The sequence below is a fragment of the Acinonyx jubatus genome, chromosome A1 (genome assembly GCF_027475565.1).
Source record: "Acinonyx jubatus isolate Ajub_Pintada_27869175 chromosome A1, VMU_Ajub_asm_v1.0, whole genome shotgun sequence".
NCBI classification, from domain to species: Eukaryota; Metazoa; Chordata; class Mammalia; order Carnivora; family Felidae; genus Acinonyx; species Acinonyx jubatus.
Genome location: NC_069380.1, coordinates 168922987 through 168945912, shown reverse-complemented (window position 1 = coordinate 168945912; position 22926 = coordinate 168922987). Strand labels below are relative to the sequence as shown.

Genomic DNA, 22926 nt, shown 5'->3' with positions numbered 1-22926 from the left:
AAGTGATGAGGCCGGCCATGGAGGGGGTACGGCCCAGGCTGCTTTATGCCCATCTCTATTAGTTATCTATTGCCACGTAACACATGACATCCACACCCTGCATCCTGGAACAACAAACTTTTCTCACCTCACAGATTCTAGTCAGGAACAATTGAGCCAGTGCTTCCGGCTCAGGATCTCATGAGCTTGCCGTCAAGATGTTACCAAGCTGCAGTCGTCTGAAGGCTTGACTAGGGCTGGAGAATCCTCTGTTGGCAGGAGAACTCTGTTCCTCCACTCACGGGCCTCCACACAAGGCTACTTAAGTGTCCTCATGACCTCTGGCTTCCCCTAGAGCAAGTAATTCGAGAGCTGGGAGCGAGCCACAATGCCTGTGACCTATTCTCAGAAGTCACTATCATCTATCATATTCTATTCATTAGAAGCAAGTCACCAAATATAGCCCACAATCACAGGGAGGAAATTATGCTCTACCTCCTAAGGAGAAAAATATTAAAGAGTTTATGGCCACATTTTAAAAGCAGCATACCATCTGAAGTTAAAGCACTCAGGGTAATTGTAAGCCAGGGGTTGCAAGTGAGAAGGTTGAAATAGAATCATAGCTACTTTCACTGAAGAGGTTTTTACAGTCTTCAGAGTTCCAGAGAGAAGTTTCAACTTTCCAGATTGAAGGTGTCTAAGGATAGCATCCAAGAACTGTAATATTGGGATTGCATAGCCTCCATTTATTAAGACTAGTATTGTCACCCCCGAAGGGAAGATTTGGAGAATGTATTGGACTTCTATTGGAAGATTAGAAGTCTATTCTATTCTATTGGACCTGTATTGGAAGATTTGGAGACTGTAAAAACAGGAAAGCTAGAATAAATGATGTCTAAAGTTCTATTCAACTCAGTGGACTTCAGTTTGCTGATGACAACTCTCTCAGCCTCCATGAAGCTTGAAAGATTCGCTTCACTTGAAACCTTCGGGACCCAGCTATGACTTGCTAAGCTAAGGGTTAATAACTGCTGAGGCAGAGGTAAAAAACTAGTGCGCTAGCTGGAGTCCATGCGGGAAACAAAATCTGATTAGGAACCACTCTGTTCTCTCTTTGGAGGCAAACAACCATGTCACCTTTGGGCAGAGATAGCTAACCAACAGCCATGGATCAGATAGGACCTGTAGACTTGTTTTGCCTGCTGGGTGTTTTATAAAAACGTTAAATCGCCAGCATTTACAAATTGGAAGATTTTATGTGAAAATGCAGCTTTTTGTCTTCCCTTGAAAACTGGAAGATCTGGCAACAGAGGGGTTGGAGGGCCACCTCTGGCCCTCTTGGCCACTACCCCTCCAAGATCCAGTGCTCATAACCTCTTCTTTTCTTATACTACGTGCCTGCCACCGTTGGCTTGTGGGTTTGCAACACAAATCCCTGGTTTCAGGGAATGGTGATGTGCTTATTCACCAACAAAGGGCCAGGGAACCTTCTGAGACCTTTTAGTTTGGTAGCTGAGGAGCATGCAGTTCTATATGAACACCAGACTGGGAACAGGCTTCCCTTTACTGTTCCCAGAACAGGGGCTGCTGCCGTCCCATCTGCACTCCCAGGTCCTCTTTTAAACTTCTGATGACCCTGCCTCAGTGACTGAGAAGACCATGGTTAAAAAAAAAAAAAAAAAAATCTTGGACTGGGTCAGGTTAGACTACACAGGGGTCTGATAAGTTCATGATTTTTAAACTAGGGTATGTGTGCTTCAGGGCATGTGAAGTGTTTCCAAGGAGTATATGCTCATGGATAGTTCTAAGGGAATTAATTTCCAAATCCCCTAAACCTATCATGCTTTTTACTAAAATTGATCTACTGAGAATCAGTCTGTATTCATATTAGCCCTTTCCCCACATTCTAAAAATGAAGATATAAGTTTCACCTATTCCAAATCTTAATATAACACATTGCCCTTAATATGACCACAAATCTCCAGATGTGGCAAAGAGAACATTTCCTTTAATGGAATCTTTGTGGTCCTTTAAATGTTCCTTTAATCACAAATCCATAGAACTTTTGGCTTCCCCTTCTTAAACACATGTTAAAAGTGATACATTAGAAAAACAGAAATAAGGTGTTTGGATGCTTATATGTTTTTTTAGAATTCAGATACATATGGTAAAGTGGAGTGACAGAAATAGTAACAATTTTTATATCATACCATTTCCTCTTCCACATCCTTACTCTCTTGTCAAAGAACCCCTTGCTTTTGAGGGAGAGCCCTGAGAGAATGAAGCATGGAGAAAATCAGTCAGAGACATGGAATACCAAAAATGGCCTCTTCACGTACTCGTAAACAATTATTTTCCACAGTTCTCCTTACTCATCCCTAGGATATATCTTAACTGGGAAGAAAAGCAACTTAGGGCAGCTAAAGCAACACAGGTTTGCAATGCTGACTATTTTCAATGTAACTAGAGAGGCTTTAGGGAATACCATTGGTTTTTACAAGATAAAGTGGATAAAACCAAGGATAAACTTTCCTGTGCGTTTTCAGGTTTGATGCGTGTTAGTTAATACAGTTGTCAAAACCTGTTGCATCAAACCATAACATAAAGTATTCATTTCAGTTATAGTCCATTCTCATCAGACTCTATCTTAATAAGATGTTTAATATTTTTTTCCTAACAAAAAAATTATGTGCTGCCAGACTGATTAGTAGCCTAGGACCTTTGTACATCACTGTGGTAGTTCTGATTTTTATACTAGTTCTTCTTCTCCAAAGCCAGTCAGCAGTGTTTAATATACGGTTTTACCAGAGATCTACCATGCCTTTTATCACTGTTCTTACTTTCTATGAAAAAGAGTCTTTTGATTGTCCTATTTTAATAACTTAAACATGGAATAATTATATTAGATCTTTATAATTTTAATATTTGTCTTCAGTGATCAGTTTCACAAGATATGCTTTTAATCTTCACTGATTTGTATAATAATCTTCAAAACGGCCATGTGAATTGAAAAGCGAAGTCAAAGTTTTTTCTGACAGAAAGCATATCTGAGTTGGCTACTTGGTTTGGCAACAAAGCCTCGTTCTGCCAATAAGGTTTGTGACAGACATTTTCTGTGAAGGAGCTGAATTTGCAGCCCTCGAGTAATAGTAACATGCTTAAAGCAAAAAATAGGTCGAAGCGTTTTATCAAAAGGCATTATTTTGGCAAAAGTGTAATGAAATGAATAATGTACCTGTTTTTCCTATCTTTTCTGAAGACACAGAATTTTAAAAGGTGAGTCTAAGTGAAAGTGTTAACAGCATAAAAACAGTGATAAGTCTTAGCAGAGCTCTTTTGGTGTACTTCCCATAAATTAAGAAAGTGAATTATGCTAATGACAAGAACAAAGCTCTTTGCAAGTCACGTGCTTTCCAATTCACCGCTTGTAAGAAAAACGAAGAAGAACCTAATCAAGTTGTCAGGTGATGGAAGATTAAAAATATGTTTTGCAGTAGATGAATTTTGGCATCTGACACAGAAATTAAAATTATTGAATTGCATTGCTATAATAAAATACTTTAAATTCCTGCAGTTTACATCTATAAACACCAAAAAATAGAAATAGAATTGAAGTTGACCCATCTCCTTCTAGCAATGAATACTATTCCTCTACAGATACATGAACTAACTGAAGAAAGTTCATCTCATCAAGTGATGCATTTGCAATAGATCAAGCGATGCATTTGCTTTTTTTGTATTTATTAATTAGTATAATGTATTCATGTTGTTTTAATCAGTAGTGTATTGCTAATCGTGATAATTCAATCACACAGATTTTTTTTTAATGTCTATTTTTGAAAGAGAGAGACATAGCATGATCAGGGGAGGGGCAGAGAGAGAGGGACACACAGAATTTGAAGCTGGATCCAGGCTCTGAGCTGTCAGCACAGAGCCCTATGTGGGGCTTGAACTCACGAACCGTAAGATCATGACTGGAGCCAAAGTCAGACACTTAACCGACTGAGCCACCCAGGTACCCCAGTCACACAGATTTTTTTTTAATGCTTAGAGTTTTATGGTCACAGAACATAAAAGTTAAAAATTTTAATTTAGATACATTTTTATTAAAGGTAAATGTGTAATTAATAAAACCTTTTAAACAAAAATTATATTAAAAGTAAAATTTTGGAGGACAAATGGAATGAAAATTTGAGTTCAAGGAGAAAAGAAGTCAAATTTCTGCAAGTTAAGTAAGTTTGTTTTTAAAAATAGAATGACAGATTATCAATTGCCTTGTTTAGATTTGATTACATACACTTACCAAAAAAAATACAACTTTTATTTTAAAATGTTAACATTTATAATATGTTCCCAATTATACCCTTTGAAAATATTTAAACTTATGAAGAAAAACTTTATTAACTTAAAATTGCATGATGATACACACTTTACTAAGATTCTCTTAGTATAAGAACCAAAAAGTTTGAAAACCTCTGAGCTAGAAAACTACCTATTCACTGTTATTTTGAGGAACTCACTCTTGGCCAGAAATTCTTCTCACCCCGCCACAATACCTGAATTCCCCCATTGTTCTGATGGAAGCCTTTAAAGTAGCTGGCCATGAACTTAAGGCACTGCAGAGAGTAAAACCCTGATAAGACATAGCACCAAAAAATTTTGACGGGGAAGCAAAAGATTCAGATTGCCTATCGATGGATGGTCTACTGAGGCACTAACCAACCACATGGGGGAGAGCCTAGACATCAACCTTCCTGAGCTGCAAATTCCATGAGTCTGTAGAGACTGGCAATTCTTCTTAGAGCCTTTATTTAATTCCCTCACAAGGTCAAATCTCTTTAGTGGTAAAATCCTATTCCCCCAGATTCTTCCAAACATGTCATTCTATCTCTATCCAGGATATCCAAAAGAGCTGGGTTAACGGTCACAGGAGGAGGGGGTGGGATGGTAAGAGACGTGGGCTTGTAGAGCAGACTCCCAGCCTTTTAGTCCCGGAGACCCCAGCACTCCTGGGGGAAAGCCCAAAGAGCAGCAAGCAGCTCTGGAATCAGGGCAGAAAAAGGGGGTCACCGTTTATTTTATTGCGTGTGTCCATTAGGCTCACCCCTGAGCATAGCTACTGGAAGCAGTACGAAATTAATCTCTTCCCTCACACAATGCACAGTCCCATTAATGCACAGCTTAGCTATGTCACTGAGAGACCCATGTGGCTACGTGAAAGCCTCATGGAATAGAGAATTTGAAGAATGCATTAATTTGCTGATTCCTTCGAGTTGGGCAGCTTTAATTATTAGTTGGAACCTTTCTGAGCCCAACGCCTTCCATTACTTTCCACCCACCCTTTGGTCCTAGCTGGGCTCTCAGAGCTGCACAGACTAAGTGGGCTCCTCCTTCAGCACAGCAGCCTCTCACGTCCTGCTCCCCTTCCCTGTTTCTCCTCCAGGCCAAACTGCCTCAGTTCCTTCAGCCAGCATCCCTGTGATCCATTTTCTGTACCTCTCACCACCCCTAATGCCCTCGGGCCAAGAACGCTTGTTCATAGCTGACCCAGCTTCTTTTCAGAAATGATAGGGTCCGTGGCAGAGACTTCCCCTATGACACAGCTAAGCTGAGAAAGTGGGAGTCCTGGTTCCTGCCTAACAGCTGTAGGGAGCCACCCAGTCCTGCACAGAGTTTCCACTATGCTCCTCACCACAGTGCTGTTCCCATCGCCCCTGAGATGGAGGGAGTCAGCCCCCTTCTTTTTCAGAGGCCCTAGACCACCTCCTGCTCTTTGCTTGAGCTGTTCGTGCCTAAGGGGCTGGCTTTCTGGGAGAGGGTAGCAAGCAAGAGTGCCTCCTCAGGCCCCTGCAGGGGTGATCTCCCTGCTGGCTCACGCCTTAAAATGCCAACACTAGTTTCTGAAAAGCAGATGTTCCCTACAGAACTAAGGGGTACTGCTTTCTAGGAGAGAGGGGTGACTAGAACTCTTTCATTTGTCATTAACAGCTAGGATATGCTTTGTCAGATGTGATAATGAGGGAGTATTTGATGGGAGTTCTCCTGAAGGAGGATGATTAGCTCAGAGGGACATGTGAAAATTGTGGTGGCAGGCCCTGGGAAAGGGTATGAAAGAGTCCTTGCTCATTGTGTGTAGGACGCCTGAGGGGCTATCATTTATATCACTAAACATATGGACCCTCTGCAGCACTGCGCGGTCAAGATCAGTAGTTCAGCTGAGGGATAATTCACTGCCCAGAAAGAAATGTTTTATCTAAGATGGCAGAGCCTTTTCCTGAAATCGTTACATTTCCTACACACTCATACACTGTTGGGGGAACGTCAAGTGGGGCAGCAGCTTTGGAAAACAGTTTGGCAGTTTCTTTAAAAAGTTAAAACATGGATTTAGCATATGACTCAGCAATTCCACTCCTAGAAATATGCCCAAAGAATTGAAAATAGGTGCGCATAAAAACTTGGATACAAACATACATAGCAGCGCTATTCGTATTAGCCCCAAAGTGGAAGCAACTTAAATGTCCCTCAACTGATAAATAGCTAAAAAAATGTGGTTTATCCACACAGTGTAATATTATGCAGCCATAAAAAGGAATGAAGCACTGATAAATGCTACAATAAGGTTGAACCTTGAAAACATTACGTCCAGTAGGGGTGCCTGGGTGTCTCTGTCGGGTAAGCATCCAACTTCGGCTCAGGTCATGACCTCCTGGTTCACAAGTTCAAGCCTCATGTCGGGTCCCGTGCTGACAGCTCAGACCCTGGGGCCTGCTTTGGATTCTGTGTCTCCCTCTCTCTCTGCCCCTCCCCCACTCACACTCTGTTTCTCTCTCTCTCTCTCTCTCTCTCTCAAAAGTAAACAAACATTTAAAAAATGCTAAAAAAAATAAAACAATATGTCAAGTAAAAGAAGCCAGTCACAAAAGGCCACATATTGTATGATTCCGTTTGTTATTAAATGTCCGGAGTGGACAAATCTATAGAAATAGAAAGTAGATTAGAAGTTGTCAGGAACCAAGGAAGGAGAGAATGGAGATTGATTGCTAACAGATGTGGGCTTTCTTTTTAGGGTGATCAACATAAAATGTGATGGTTACACAATCTTTTGAACACACTAAAAACTACTGAATTACACACCTTAAAGAGATGAGTTTCATTCATTAATTATATCTCAAGTTTTAAAAAATTTAATGGTAAGAAAACAATCCAATTAGAAAATGGCACAAGGCACAAAGAGACATTTCAATGTGGAAAACATACTGACAGCTAATAAGACACAAAGGTACTCGACATCATTAGCCACTAGGGAAATGCACATGAAAACCACAATGAGACTTCACTAGACCTATCAGAATATAAACTAAAAAATAGTCACACGACGGCTGCGGATGTTAGGAAGAACTGGCTCACTCATACTTCATTGGCAGGAACGCAAAAATGTACACTCCTCTGAAAAACAGTTTGGCAGTTTCTTAAAAAACTAAACACACAACTGACATAGGACCTAGCAATTGCATTCCTGGGTATTTACCCCAGAGAAACAAAAAGTTATGTTCATGTGAAAGCCTACGTGTGAATGTTTACAGCAGCTTGACTTATAACAGCCCCAAACTACAAACACCCCAGATGTCTTTCGATGGCTTAGCTAACCAGACTGTGTATATCCCTATCATGGAATACTACTCAGCAATAAAAAGACATGCATTATTGATGCATGCAACAACCCAGATGAATCTCCAGAGAACTCTGCTCAGTGCAAAAATGCCAAACATATACAAACAGGACAGATTAGTGGTTGCTAGGGGCTGAAGAGGGGGTGTGGGCAGGAGGGAGGGTATGAAAACTCCACATGAATGATCCTTGCAGTGACAGAGATATTCTGCATCTTGACTGTATCAATGCCAATATCCTGACTGCGATATTGTGCTAGAGTTTTACAAGATATCACTGGAAAAACTGGGTAAAGTAAGTGTACATGGGAACTCTCTATTTTATTTCTGACAACTGCATGTGAATCTACCATGATTTCAGAATTGAATGTCTGCAAAACACTCAGTTGTGACAAACCTTACCTATTACCTACATTGGACATTAATATTGTTTCTTATTTTTCACACTCTAAATAATGCTGGGACGAACCTTTATGCTCCAAAAGCTCTGTGTGTATCTGTCGTGTTTCCTTTTATATTTTGCCAAAGTGCTTTCCCAAGAGTCTGTACCAAATCACCCTTGATCAATAGGGTAGTCTGTCTGCCCTAGGACACCCCCATCAGGCTTGCAGCGCATACCTAGTTTGCAATCTCCTCTGATTTCATAGGTGAGAAGTAGTACCTCATTGCCTCTATTTTCTATTTTACAATAGTGTGGGTGAACATTTTTTAAATTATTTAAATCCCAGTTAGTTAACATATAGTGTAATAATGATTTCAGGAGAATTTAGTGATTCATCACTTACATATAACACCCAGTGCTTGTCCCAACAAGTGTCCAGTGAGGGTGAACATTTTTAATGTTTATAAATTATTTATATCATTTTATGATTAGTCTATTCATCAAGGACCAAGGGGTGCCTCTGACTCTTCACGCATGAAGCAATGGGCACAGGAAACATTATGAACTGGTTAAAAATTGATTCTAATTTTTTAAAAGTTACAGTAAAAGCGACAGAAGTTTAAAAGTTTAAAAGTTTAAAAGTTACAGTAAAAGTTACACCCAAAGCGGCAGCTTTGGGCATTAGGGGAATCCTGAGGTGAAATACAACCAAGGAATGGACAGGATGAGCAGGCACAGCTAGAGGTCAGAGGTAAGGCCCAGACAAGGCAGAATTTAAGTCTGGGTGAAGTCAGCAAACAATTTCTGTACAGAAAGCAATAGTACAGGGATGGGGGTGGAGATGGAGGTGGAGGTGGAGGGGCTCAAGAATAAAGAGCTGCATGTAGCCTTTCCTGGTGGAAAAAAGGAGCCAGGGGGGCCGATAAATACACAAAAATTATGCAAGAACCAAATGGCATAAAAATACAAATGACAGAAAGCTAGAGCTAGAGAGATAGCCCAGGGTGCAATTTTAATTCCAGAACCAAGGTCCTATTGTTTCAACAGAGACCTATCTTTTAGAACAAATATGGGGCTAGGGTTGTTTGAAGATGTTTATGACTATGGACGTAAATCAAGAAATGGGAAATGTCCGACTGGTGAAATGTGTATGAGCCTGAAGAAATGTGAAAGCAGAAAATGATTTATGCTACTTGTAACAAATACAGATGCTGTGAAGGGCTCCTGACTGGTTTTCAGGACAAGGGCACAGAGTAAGAAATGAAGAAAAAGTGGTCGCTACAGACCAGCCTTCTCAATCTGTAAAAGACAAGAGAACCCTCCTGTGACTACACATGGATAATCACATCTAAACCATACCTACGAGGAAAGAAAATGGGCCAATATTATAGGATCTGTGTATTGCAGAGAAGCGAAGAGAACTCCCTACATCCAGTCTTCTACCCTGAGCAGGAAACGCTCCCGAAGCCTTAGATAAATAAATCTCTGATAAGACCTCAGATAGCTTCTTCTTGGATACTGCCCTTGATGGGAATTTATTTCTGCAAAAGATAGCTTAATCTATTTTTATAATACTTATAATTGCCAGAAAACTTTTTTTGAGTTGACTCACTATTTTCCTATTTCTGATTCTCACCGATAAATTCTAGTTCTCCCCCTGGAACCACACAAAACAATGACAACAATAGTTTATATTTAATGAATGTTGTCTATTGGCTACTGTGTACAGTTATATGCATTATTTCCTTTAATTCCAATAGCATGTTTTTTTATTACCCTTGCCTTACAGATAAATAAATGGAAGCAAAAGTGAATATGTAACATACCAAAATTAGCATATGGAGACAGCCAATATTTGAACCCAGGCATGTCTGTGTCTCCAGCTTTTTTCTCTTCAGTGTTTTGTTAGGTTCTGCTAAGCTGCTTTGAAACTGTAAGCCTTTGCCCTTGTGACAGTCCTGTAAGTCTTGGGAGCCAGCTCTTCCTTCAGAGCTACAGATTTCTGCCACTCAAATATTGTCCTATCTAGAGATTTCTCCACAAAAAGTATGGTCAGATTACACGAAAGACAGAGAGCTGGCATTTCAGATTGTATGAACTGTTGACAGTGACTTTGTCAGGAAGTAACTAATCTCACCCACTTCTAAATATTACCTATCAAAATTATCTATCATTATTCACAAAGCAAATAAACAAATAAACAAACATACTAAGAAAAACCTCAGATTCAAGTGAATGATCGAACTGGTATAGGACAGTTAGCAATTCAGTAACAATAAGGAATGTTTTCTCCCTCCTCATCCTGGGAATTCTGGAAGATCTCCTTAAGCTTACTGTCGAGCTGCAGAAACACTGAAAAGGGTCAGATGTAGAGAGTAGTAGAATTGTGACATCCTAATGTCACTAAGAAACATTTTTATGTGACTACTGTCACATTGTGGAGGAGAGAGAAAATGTAAAGCAGTTGATTTCAGGAAATTTAACAAGGGGTACCACCTCCTTCTTGGCTTTCCATTTCCTCTGGAAAAAAAAAATGCCTTGGTCTCTAACCAACTGCCCATTACTGACCTCTCTCATTTGCAGGATTCACGTAGCATCTGTTGCTGTATTTTTCAGAAATAGGCTTCTTTCCCTTTTTCCAACAATAGAAGCAAACTGTAACTGTAAAATCATGTTCAAATACTCAGAGAAGGTGAAAACGTTCCAAAATCACAGACCCAAGAGATAATGTCTTTATCTTCCAGGTATTTCTATTATATATATATTATTGTATGTATATTATGATTTTGTTTTCAAAAGCCAAACAGTTATAGATGTACTGTATGCAACTTGTTTTTTTTTTAATTTAACAACATGTTGTGAACATTTTCCATGCTAGTTTATGAACCTCCCTCTTGTCTGAATGTCTGCTTACTACCCCCTTTTTGTTACTATACCATAATTTAATAACTAGTACCATACTGATAGACTTTTACATTGTTTCCAATTATCCATTGCTATAGATACTTCTACAATGAACATAATTGTGTAAATAATCTTTGTGCCCATGTGTGGGCATCACCGTGGGAGAGAAAGGTTGGAATGTTCCTTGAAATGAAATCATAAGGAAAAAGGATATGCACAATTAAAATGTTCAAATCTGTTGCCAAACCATTCCCGAGAGAAACTGCAATAATTTATATAGCTACCAACAGAAAATATGAGAGTTCAGGTGTATTTTAGTAGGTTTTCTCTGTGTAGATACATCATGCTAAGCCACTCTATGTGCTGAGATGCTACATCACACCTCATGAATACATCACACCATGTGGAGCTGTAAGCCTGGAATTCACAGGGCCCAGAGTTCACAGGGCCTCGTGTACAGCCCAACTGTTCTGGAACACGAGTCAGTCAGCTGCAAAGAAGGCAAATATCTCTGTGGCCTGACTTTCAAGCCAAAGAAGCACTTCTCAGTAGTAGAGCTTTACTGGCTGAGCTTGGGGCTCTGATTCAGAATATAAAGACAAGACACAGTCTTTGCTCTCAAAGAGTTTATCCTAACCTAAAGAGGATTACTTTACGTGGTAAAAGGGACCTTGAAGATGTGATTAATTTAGGGATATTGTGGTGGGAGGTTTCTTGGAATATCCAGGTGGTCCCAATGTCATCACAAGGGTACTCAGAAGAGGGAAGCAGGAAGTTCAGACAGGGAATGCAGTGTCATTCCAGAAGCAGAGAGGTATTTCAAGATGCTACTCTGCTGGCTGTGAAGATGGAAAAGGGGGCCACAAGGCAAGGGATGCCACGAGTTTCTAGAAGATGAAAAAGGCAAAGAAATGGATTCTCCTCTAGAGCCTCTGGAAAACACACAGACCTGATACTTTGATTGTGAAAGCCATTTTAGACTCTTGACTTCCAGAATTATAAATTTGTGTTGTTTTAAGCCACTAAGTTTGTAGTAATTTGTTACAGCAGCCTTAGAATACAAAATATTAGAGAACGTTTCATGGAGGTTGGTATTTCAGCTCAACTTTGATATGCACATAAGATTCTAGTAGGCAAAAATGAGAAATAGAATTCCAAGCAAGAGAACAGTGTGGGCAAAGGTGCAGAGGTAAGAAGGGTGAGGCAAGGTGTGTTCAGTAGGCATGAAAAAGCATGAGAGCCTTTAAGAAAGGAGAAACCTGGGTGATGTGCATACAAAAGACAATACCAGACCTTATATACTCTGGGTTCAGGGAGTGCTTACACGATGTCAGCGAGGATGTGGAAGGGATCCCTCTTGAGCAAAACCTGGGAAAAAGAATTTGGGTCTTTGAGGTTTAGAATTCAGTGAAGAATAGCATAGGATGGGCACTTTGGTCAAGGGGAACAGGATAGTGGGGGGGTGGTGGGGGGAGGGCAAGAATACAGCAATGACAGGGACAAACAGGGTGAGGAGCGAGTGAGCAGAAAGGAAGTAGGGAGGTTTAGGGCAGGCTAAGGGCCGCCTCTAGTACTGAGGCAAGGGGTTTGAACTCCTGTAGGGAAACACTGAAGGAATTTGACGAGACCAGTAGTATGGTTTGGTTTTTATATTCTTTTGTTCTCTGTAGAATGAGGGTGCAAAGTCACCAGCGCTGGCTGGTGAGGAAATGGACGATTCTTGAGTGGAGAGGAGATTATACTCAGGTTTTTTGGCTGCACAGCTCATGTACTCAGACATGTTATTTTATTTTGCATGCAGCAAGCTGACTTGGACAGTTTTGAGGTTTAGGGTGGCACTGTAGGTGAAGGATGGTGAAAAAGCCCTTGACAGCCACACAGTATAATGTCATAAACAATGAGCTGGAAGTCAGGGGACCCAAGTTATAGACACAACTTTCCAACAGTGACCTACATGAATTCCGGCAAATGACCACATGTCTCTGGGACTCGGTTTCCTCACCTACACAATAAGGGTCTGAGCTGGGCTAGGTGTGTCAGTGGCGGGGGATACAGTTTAACTATGCCAATGGCTCTGAAAGCATTTCTACTTTCTATGCCCAGAAACCCAGGGTTTTAACATGCAATATTGTATAGCCCAAGTCCTTCCTTGGCCACTTGTCACTATGCCGTGGTTTCTTTTTTGCAAACAGCAGATCACGGAACAAACTGCACTTCCCATTTGGCCAAAAGCACAGGCTGGGTTGCAGAACCAGAACTGGCTGATACCATTGCTAAGCTGCCACTTGGGCGGGTGGAATCCTTAAAAATATTGGTCTTTGTTGAAGATGTAAAGAAAGCAAAATGGGAGACCACAGAAAGAAAGGAACATAACAAAGTATGGTTTGATCATCAACACAAAGAGATAACAAAGTGATAAGCAAATAGCCCAAAATAAGCAACAGCCAAATTTCTAACACGAAAGAAAAACAACTGGGCTTCAAAATAATTGCAAAGGGTTTCCCTGGAAATTCACACTTATGACCACCAGCATTAATCTCCAGATTTCAAGGGATTGACCATATGAGTCATTGATTAAGCAAGAACTTTTAGATCAGCCATAGGCTAAGTGCCCTTCTAACATGGCCATGACTAATGCTGGAAATCAAGATTTCAAGGGTAACGTAGGGTCACCGTTCAGAGTTCAGTTTGTGTATTTTCTGGCAAAATGTTGGAACACCAGGCCTTTTCCTGAGACTGGATATCAGTCAGGAGACATGGTGGGAGTTAGAGTTAATTCAAGTTCAGACACTGGCAAGGGAGTGACTGACACAGGAAACCTTTCTGACAGCGAAATATACAGGAAACACTCCCTTTCTGCCCTGGAAAACTCTGATGGTTTGGTTGCATTGAAGCTTTCCTGGAAGATTTAACTGAACAGTTTCTTGGGCTCCTGTCTAACGTTATGATTTGATTAATCAGATAAGTCTCCTCAGATGTCATCTTCAGTCATGGAAACCAAAGGAGAACCTGGGGCGATGCCACGTTGTATTACCAGGTAAGGATGAGAGCTAAGGGAGGAAACTCAACAGGAACATGCTCATATTTGCACTTCATTGGTGCTATTGTCATTGTTGACTCAGGGAATTGGAGAAATAAGCCTGTGCCAACTAAACTTATTACTGCATGGCCATTAGTTGCTAATTGCTAAAACACAGATTGCTCCTGACCTGAAAATCCAGAACTTGCTTACCACAACCATTAGGAATAATTGCATGGGCATGCTTGATGTCTATGCCAGTAATATTTGTTCTAGAAAGTAAAATTCAGAAAACTCTGAGGGAACTTTGAAGTAAACTGTGAGGCAAGTAGCAAATCAAACATCATGGATACCTTGTGTAATTTTCTCTGTCACCATTAACAAGAAGAATGAAGCTCTGGAAACCGGCCAAAGAAATGTTCAGCAAGCATTTGAGTGCTTCGTCTTGAGTGTGTTTGAATCAAGTACTGGACACCCCAGAGGTGGCTGGGAAGTCAAATGCAGAAAGCAGATTTGCACACCACAGCTTGTCTGTTAGCCAAGGTCTTACTGCTGGGCCTGGAGACCGGAGGCTTTGTTCATTTCATGAGTTTAGCCCTGTGGTCCTTTCCACCACACCATTTCACTGATCCCTGATGGAGAGCTGTCTGTTAAAACCTTCTAGAAAGTTAGCATTTAGGACACAGCCTAGGGTTCTCAGAAAAACCACCAGTTAAAAATGATGCCATGCTTTGCAGACAAGAGAGGGGATCAGAGTAAAGAGGAGGAAGGCTATTACCCTGACACTGATGTCAACTGCATCTCCTTGTTTTATTTTTCTAGACTGTAGGACCTAGATGTTATTGCATTTTGACATACGTATTAACCCCTGAATTGTGTCCCTCCCAAATTCCTATATTGAGGCCTTAGCTCCCAGCACACCAGCAGAATAGGACTGCGTTTGGAGACAAGGTCTTAGAGAGTGATTATGAGGCCATTAGGCTGGGCCCTAATTCAAAGGACTGACGTATTTACAAGAAAAGCAGGAGACACCACATACGTTGGTGTGCAGAAAAAAGGCCATGTGAGAACACAGGGAGAAGGCAGACATCTGCAAGCCAAGGAGAGAGGCCTCAGGAGAAACGAGTCCTGCCCACACCTTGATCTCAGACTTCTAGCATCCAAAATTGGGAGCAAATAAACTGTCCTTTAGGCCACCCAGTCTGTAGTGTTTTGTTATGGCAGCCCTAGCAAACTAATGTAACTCCAATGTTGGCAAACTCTCTAGCTTTTTGGGCAATTCTTTCATTTAAAAAAAAACAATGACCATAAACAAACACGTTGATAGTCTAGAATCCCATTCTGTGTTATGTGGAGGTCTGGTATTACCAGATTCTTATCCACCCTACCTCCCTTACTAAATTTTTGAGAATTCACTTAGGAATGTTTTCATGTTTCATTAAACAATTTGGTGATCCCTGTACCCCTCGGCCAGTCTTCTTGCTCTGAATGACATTCCTTGTTTATTAGCCATTCATCTTTTACCATCTCCTAACTTGCTTCCTCCCTAAGTAGGAACATTGGATCCTCCCACATGGATACTGGCTATTCCTCCAAGTACCAGCTAAGACTGTGTAGCAACGTTTAACAAAGAATTATCAAAGTATAAGCTGTTAGGCAATAATCATGCAAAAAACACAAAGATTCAAAACTAGCTTCTAGACAGAATATCTATTAGACTCCCATCCTAGGGACTTCCAACTGGGCTCTTCCATAGGTTATCTTGGCCCTGAGCTGCCATGCAGGGACCACCGTACCTCTATGCACAAGAAGACTGACCTTGCTCTCCTTCAGCCAGCACTGAGGCCTCCAACGTCATCTCATTCCTAAGAAAAGGGAATCGCCTTGGAGACAGGATAAAGGAATGACTTCTAATATGCCCTGGATGGCTGGCAGGGGGAAATCTCCACCCTCCAGAGTACACACCCGTTGCCACTGACAGAGTGTGGGCTCACCCACAATAAGACAACCTCACAGTCCTTGTGTTTCATTTTTCAAAATCTGGTAAACAGTTGTGTAACTAAAAGGAGCAGTTACACAGGAGATGGTTCGTTAAATTAATTAATTTAAAATTAGCTTTTAAAAGATCACAAAACGTCTTTGGTATGCAAGAGACTCCATTCCTTGGTTTGGTAGAGAGCTAAAGAATCATGCCTCTGGTTATTGCTTTCTCAAACACTTTCTTCACAGTGGTTGGTAGTTGTGAACTAGTAAGAAAAAAAATCTTTCTGCACGGAAGAAGAACATTTAGGGTAAGGAGAGACTTCACTCAAGAGTACGTGCTTTTCTAATATTCTTCTTTCCCAACTATCATCTCCCAATACCCCTACCACAGTGGTGACAACCATAGATAAATTTCCGGACCCAGACTGGTAACTGCACTGCACCGTAAGAACAACAGCAACAGTAACAATAGAGGCGCCACCTATCTGGGTCTCACGATGTGACAGACGTGGCATTATTGCTTTACAATATTTTGGAGACAGAGAGAGACAGAGCATGAACGGGGGAGGGTCAGAGAGAGAGGGAGACACAGAATCTGAAACAGGCTCCAGGCTCTGAGCGGTCAGCACAGAGCCCGATGCAGGGCTCCAACTCACAAACCATGAGATCATGACCTGAGCCAAAGTCGGACGCTTAACCGACCGAGCCACCCAGGCACCCCAACAAACATTATCTTGAGTATCTTCATCACAACCTACTCTGAAGTAGCTAATATTACCCCATTTTCTAGATGAAGAAACTAGGTTTAGACGGTGAAGCATTTTGCCCATTAATCTCGCTTCTCAGAAAGCTTTTTTTCTTTTGAAACTTTACTCTCTTTACTTTTTTCATTTTAAGCTGATTCTACGGATACCCTTTTGTCTAGGAGACCATGATGCTAATGGTATTTAATTGGTTATTGGCATTGCTCTTAGCCAAGATCGTAAGTACTGACAGTTTGTTTTTCCCAGGAAAACCTAATATCCTCCATCGGTTTTGGAAATGTAAAATGGTTTTAGGGTCAACTTCTCTTAGGTCGGTAATTTAATTCATTTGGACCGGGATTCGGTGAGAGACTAGAGAGGCCACTCTGTACATTGTGCTGTGGAGATACCAAGTAGAATAAGATACTGTCTCTGCTTCTAGGGTTCTGCATTAGTATTGTTAACTAAAGCCTCCTCTTTGGGGACAGGTTACATGGTAGGTGCTCTCTGTACAATGTTTTGGGCACGGAACTTTGAGGTGCTAAGAGAACAGAAATGACATTCAACCACACGATCCATTTTAAATATCGTTTGGAAACCATTAAGGACCGGCAGCTCTTCCAAACGGCTCATAAGTGGTACTTCTGGCAGCTGGCAGCTGGCAGCCAAATGTTTGCGGAGAAGAAAAACCCATTCTTTTGTAACCACAAATGAAAATACAGGAATCACTAGCCTGACTCCTCCTTAAATGGTCTTTCGGGGAAGGGCCAAGGTGGCAGACTGTGCAGGTACACAGGTAATTGGGAAGCATATACCCTGTGGCAGTCGCTGGTCTAAGCAATACCCAGTTGACTGACAAAACATTAAGAAAAGGAATTTGCAGATCGGGCAATGATAAACAACAGGCAACCAAAGGTTGAAGCTACTAAGACTCTTGGGTCGGAAAATGATGTCAAGAAATTTCATGTTGCACAACAGCATCTTATTTCAAAGAAAAACATGTTCTCATAGGCCATTCAGAAAAACTCACCAACACTAAAGGATATTTCTAGTGGCTGATATCTATCTGGTAGACACAGCGTAATTATTTTTATCATTTATGTGTATTGGTTTTTTAATGCTCATAATCTTAAGAGGCCTGGTTTCAAGGTGAGGGAACAAAGACATTCCAGTGCTGGGGCGGCATCATTCCAGTCTGGAATACAACGTGATTATCCCAATCTGAGCCATATACAACTGTCACAGTCCTTAGGGGCTGTTGCCTTTGTGGCCCCCTTCTCCACTGAAAAACTAAAACTAAAACTCTCTTACAACTGCATTGGTATGGAGACAAATACAATCCAGACTGGATTTATTATTATTCATATTTATTACATTCTTTTTTACTTCGGATTCTAAAAGGAAGTGAAACTAAGATTTGTTTAGGTTCCTAAAAATATGGTGGGCTCAAGGTACCATGCCAAAGGGGTAAATTGGCCCCATGCCCAAATAAAAATACTCTTTATGTGACTCTCTTGCAGCCCTGGGGAGCCTTGTAACATCAGCTCAGTTTCTTGCAAATTATGGAAAGGAATGATGCCTCCCTCTTCCTTATTCTTTCTGTCTAGAATTAAGGACATGAACTACACAGCTGTAGCATTCATTCTGGAACCAGGAAACCATAATGTCTTCTTATTAAGGAGAGTAGAGCAGAAAATAGAAGGGGACTTGCTCCTAATGGTATTTTGAGTTGCAGCATTAGCAAAGTCTTGTTAGATGAGGAAAAACAAGATAAATCCTACTTGTTTAAGTGGGAATTTGGTTTTCTGTTATGAGCAGCTAACTTCTCTCCTAACTCATGCATTGCCGCAGGGCCTCAGCACCGTTCTTGGGTTAGGTACAGCGATGGGACTTCCAACAAATCTGTTCGGAACATTAGGAAGCAGCCTGAGGACCTGGAACTCACTGCAGTCGCCATGAGCACAGAGGGTGAGTATAAGACTTACTAGCTCTCTGAGAATAAATGCAGTGTGAAGAAACTCTGCCCTTTCCAGATGGGACTACAGAGCCACTGGACTGTAAGAAACCATGCTTGTTGTCACAAACCCACAGAAGTGGTCACTCTATCACAAGACACAGGACCTTGAGACGTGGGTTTCAGCTGCCTACACTTGGCTGACTCAGCTACATTTGCAGCTGCTGAGAGGTCTGGAAGAGAAGAATGCGATAGCAAAGAAAAGTGAGCCCATCTTTTCGAGCCCCTGGAGGAGCTCCCTCAGCAAGGGCGGGAAGGCCACACCCTAATGCTCCAGGTCCCGTGCATATGAAGAAAGGAGCTCCCCTGTGGGAAAGGTTCAGTGCACATGTTGGGGTGGTCCCTGCACCCGCTTTTAGAGCCCCAGGAGCTGGCAGGCATATGTCCCTGGATCCGGCATTGTGCAAGTGAACAAAGTCATTGGGCAAGATTCCTTGCCCATGGTAGCAAGTGAAAAAAATCAACTGTAAAATAAAACCTGTATCGGAGAAGTTTCTTGATGGAATTCATAAGGCAAAAGGTCAGAAAGTTGAACATGTAAAGAGAAGCAGTTCCTATAAGCCTATTCTGAGAAAAATCAGACAAATTACTTTAGATAAAGGGCTTTTTGAGAGATCCTACTCTACTGAGGGCCGGTGGCCTGGGAAATGTCTTAGACATATTCATTTTGATTTTGATTTTTGTCATTTGTTTGTTTATTCAACAAACACTAATCACTAGTGCATGTAAAACACTGTGAGGGAAACAAAGACTCCATCCCTCCCTTCGGGGGGTTAATGAGCTGGCAGGGCAGATTAGACAAAAGCAAAGACAAAAATAAGCAAACAGAGAGGACCTATAATGAAAATATCATGGAGGCATGGGAGGTACCTTGAGTGTTTAGAGCAGTGGCTCCTCAGCTTGTTTACCTATTAGAGCCACTTGGGGATCTTTAAAAATCCCAAAGCCCAGGCCATACATCAGATCAACCGCAATCTCTGCGATGGGATACAGGCACCAGGAAGCACTGGAGTTCTCCCAAGTTGTCTGAGTTCAGTGTGCAGACAAGTTTGGGAACCACCGACATGAAGAAGGAAAGTGGGCCCTCTGCCTCCCAAAACAACTAGGGCTAATCTGAGCTGAGCCTCACAATCATGATGCTCAAAGTGGGGACCCTGGGAGCTTGTTATAAAAGCAGAACCTCAGGATTCACCCCAGACCTCCTGAACTAGGCCCTGCACTTAACAAGACACTTGATGATTACAGACACAACACTGGAGAAGCCCTGCAGAGCAGTGCTTCCAGGCGTGATCCCCGGATCAGCATCTCCTGGGAATGTGTTAGAAATGCAAATTTTTCATCCCTCCTGCAGACCTACTGCATCAGAAACTCCAGGAGTGCAGCCCTGCCCACCTACGGTTTAGCGAATCAGAATCTGAGTGATTCTGATGCACACTGATGTTTGAGAACCACTGGCTCAAAACAGGAGTATGTTTTCCACAGATGAGGAAGAAAAGTATGTTAAGAGCACAGACTGAAGGGAGCACAGCTGTTAGGGAACCAGACAAGAGGGATGGCATGTGGAGGCAAGAAGCAGGAGCAAAAACTGGAGAGGTTCTCTGGACAGCGAAAGGACGGCCCTCAGTACTCTTCCAAAACGTCCCTTGAAGATGATCTACCCATCGTATTTCAGACATTCTATTCACTCCTAAAGAATACAGATTTGCTGCAACTAGAAATACCCAGAAAAATGTACTGAGGACTCTAGACATTCTAAAATATTTTTTTTTCATCATTACTGGAATTTCGAGTCTCACTAGGTAACTGTTAGGAAAAGGATAGCACTCATCTGTATATAAAGGCTCTGGTGTGTGTAATCAAAAGTCAGCTTAAAGAGGTGAAAGTGTCATTAGTCCATATAAATTTTACTCCACCACTTCCTGATGAAAGGATGCATTCTAATTCTCTATGGCTAATTGTTCTGAAAGGAATTGTTTCAGAAGGGCTTTGGTCTATGTATACTATGCAAATATAAATGTGAATATGCAGGTATTTATTTGTGCATGTGTTAACAATGCAGAAATATGAAAACAGTAGTTTTTGCTTGTGGTAGCATTTTAGATAATGGGTAATTCTTGCTTTTATTCGAGCACAGCTATAGTTTCTACAGTAAGTATTTGTAACTCGTATAATAAATTTTTTTTTCAAGAAGAAAAAGATGTTGAAAGATAAACAGAATGAAGTTCTATTCCACATGATGAAAAAAAAAGTGAAGAGGTTTCGAGCAAGGAGTTACCAGTACAGGAGTGGAGCTCAATGCCATACTACCCTGCCCCAGGGCTGTTAATTTCATCAAAGTTGATCCCCCTTTTAATCTGTATATTGAGATTCTCGGTAAGCTTAGAAAAAAAAAACTTGATAAAAATAATGTCTGAAAACCTTTGACGTGGATAGATGGCTCCCTGAACTATCCTGAAATGTCACTTTTCTTGACTGCAGTAATAAGGGCAGGACAAGGCGAGCTACTGTGGAATAAGCCAACGTTGGGTTTTTTAAGAAGGAACACCCATCTGCTTTCCCTATCAGATCTAGAGGTAGTGATATGGGTCTCCACTGGAATGTTAAAAATTCTCCAGAGAAACAGAGTAAGAGGTATATATGTGTATGTGTGTGTGTGTATATATATATGTATACATATATATATATAGAGAGAGAGAGAGAGAGAGAGAGAGAGAATGAATGAGGGAGGGAGAGGGAGAGACAGAGACAGACAGAAAGAGAGATTTGTTATGAGGAACTGGCTCATGTGATTATGGGGGCTGACAAGTCCCACGGTCTGTGGTAGACAAAGCTGGAGACTGAGAGCTCACAGTATAGCTCTAGTTCAAAGGCCAACAGGCTTGAGATCCAAGAAGAGTAGATGTTTCACTTCAGGTCCAAAGGCGGGAGGCAGTGGAAATGATTCTCTAGCTCAAAGACCATCAGGCAGGAGGAATTTTCTCTCATTTGAGGAAATGTCAGCAGTTCGGTTGTAGATTCTATTCAAGCCTTCATCTGATTAGATGCGGTCCACCAGCCTTAGGGAAGGCAATCTGCTTTATCAGTCTATTGACTTAAAAATTAAACTCACCCAAAGACACCCTCACAGAAACACCCAGAATAATGTTTGACCAAATATCTGAGAACCTGCAGCCTGGTCAAGGTGACTCATGAAATTAACAATCATAGCCACTTAGAGAAATGTGACCTAGGTGGGGGCCAGACCACCCCTATAGGGTCTGGGCTTTTCCTGGATTACTTTTGCTTACAACAAACTTGCCTTCCAGGTTGTTCACCTGAGACAATCCTGACTGCTACATTAACAGAATCTGAGGGGCCCAAGGCCAACCTGAAGACACTTCCTTGAAGTGTCATCACCTTCCATGTCATCTGGGGCTCCAGTATCTGGTGCCATCATAAAAGTGGCCCAAAAGGCAGCACATTATTTCTATCTGGCAGCACCCTCCCTATGGTCCACCTCCGCGACCAACCTGCTGTTGAGAAACATGACATTTTAGTCTTTTTCTCCATCTGTGAATTGGGAATACTCATCATAAGATTTTGTGAATCTTAAATTAGCACAAATCATCAAATGCTACACAAGTGGCAATTCCTATGATTAAATTTTAGTAGTAAGAACTAAAAGCATATAACAGAATCATCAACGTATCATCCTTTTTTTAAATATTTAAAAAAATTTTTTTAACATTTGTTTATTTGAGAGAGAGAGAGAGGAGAAAGTACACGCAAAAGTTGGGGAGGGACAGAGAGCGAGCGAGCGAGCGAGAGAGAGAGAGAGAGAGAGAGAATGAGAATCCCAAGCAGGTTCGAAAATGTCAGCGCAGAGCCTGATGTGGGGCTCGAACCCACAAACTGTGAGACCTGAGCCAAAATCAAGAGTCAGATGCTCAACCAACAGAGCCACCCAGGTGCCCCAACTTATTACTCTTTTTACACTGACAATGACTGGCACCATAAACTCCTGGAGGGCAGAAACCAGACCACAAAGCTGCATAGCTGCTAGGTAGCCACCTTCCACAGTTATGTGCCTGGTACAAACACAGCTGATGATAAAGGAATCGTTTTCTAATCTTTTCCAACTGGCTTTAAGTACCCTTATTTATTGCACATTAAACAGATCTCCAGAAATAGGGTTGCCAGATAAAATTCAGGGTGCCCGGTTAAATTTGAATTTCAGATAAACAATGAATACTTTT

The 22926-nt window shown here is 41.4% G+C and overlaps 1 long non-coding RNA gene across 3 annotated transcripts in view; it reads right to left on the bottom strand.

Moving 5' to 3' along the window:
• LOC113603343 (uncharacterized) overlaps positions 1-22926 on the bottom strand; it is a 144192-nt gene that overhangs the window by 10486 nt on the left and 110780 nt on the right. The window contains exons 4-6 of one of the 3 annotated variants that reach the window (XR_008300061.1): positions 15770-15834; positions 14966-15041; positions 128-330 (exon numbers count right to left, since the gene is read on the bottom strand). The exons of 1 other annotated variant lie outside the window; for it this stretch is intronic. This is a non-coding gene — a long non-coding RNA (uncharacterized LOC113603343). The remainder of the gene's footprint in view (positions 1-127; positions 331-14965; positions 15042-15769; positions 15835-22926) is intronic. One more of the 3 variants, XR_003424915.2, reaches the window with a different exon arrangement.